Here is a 668-nt window from a genome sequence, read left to right as displayed (position 1 = left end):
TCCCGTCGCGCCGCCGCTCCCTCACCCTCCCTCCCTCGCCGCCACCTGAGAAAGCCGCCGGATCCGCTCGCGCGGCCGCTCGTGATGGTGGCGGCGAGGCCTCGGTCGCCCTTTTCCTCGAGGAGGACCTCGGATCTGGGGCGGCGGCCCTTCTTGGCGAGGCAGCGACACCTTCTCGGCCGGCGTCGTTTGCGAGGTGCTCTGGCCGGCGGCCTCGACCACGCGGGTGGTGAGACGACGGCGGGTGGCGGCGGCGGCGCGAAGGTCTTCCCCTCCCCGTCAGATCTGAGGATGGCTCCTTTCCCCTGTCTCCCTCGTCCCCGCCGCTTCTCGTCGCCTCCCTCCGAGCGCCGGTATGATGTGGGTGGGTGTTCAGTGGTCTGGTTTTGGGCCGCAGGAAACCGTTGGCCGGCTTGGCCGGCCTGGCAGCATCGACGTCCCCGACGCCGTCTCCTCCTTGGAGGTGTTGCAGAGGTCCTTCCCCTTTCCACCCCTATTCCTCCTCCCGGGTGAAAGCCCAAAATCCGGCTTGGATTGGGCGGCGACGGCGCGATGTGCGTCGTGTCTTCCTTGGGGGCGCCGCCTGGGGAGGGTTGCGTTCAGGTGAGGGGTTCATAGGTCGGAGCTTGGGTGGCTTGGGTGGTCCGGTGACGGCGGTGTCACGTTCT

The sequence above is a fragment of the Triticum aestivum genome, chromosome 1A (assembly GCF_018294505.1).
Source record: "Triticum aestivum cultivar Chinese Spring chromosome 1A, IWGSC CS RefSeq v2.1, whole genome shotgun sequence".
Taxonomy (NCBI): domain Eukaryota; kingdom Viridiplantae; phylum Streptophyta; class Magnoliopsida; order Poales; family Poaceae; genus Triticum; species Triticum aestivum.
Note: the sequence above shows the minus strand (reverse complement) of the source record.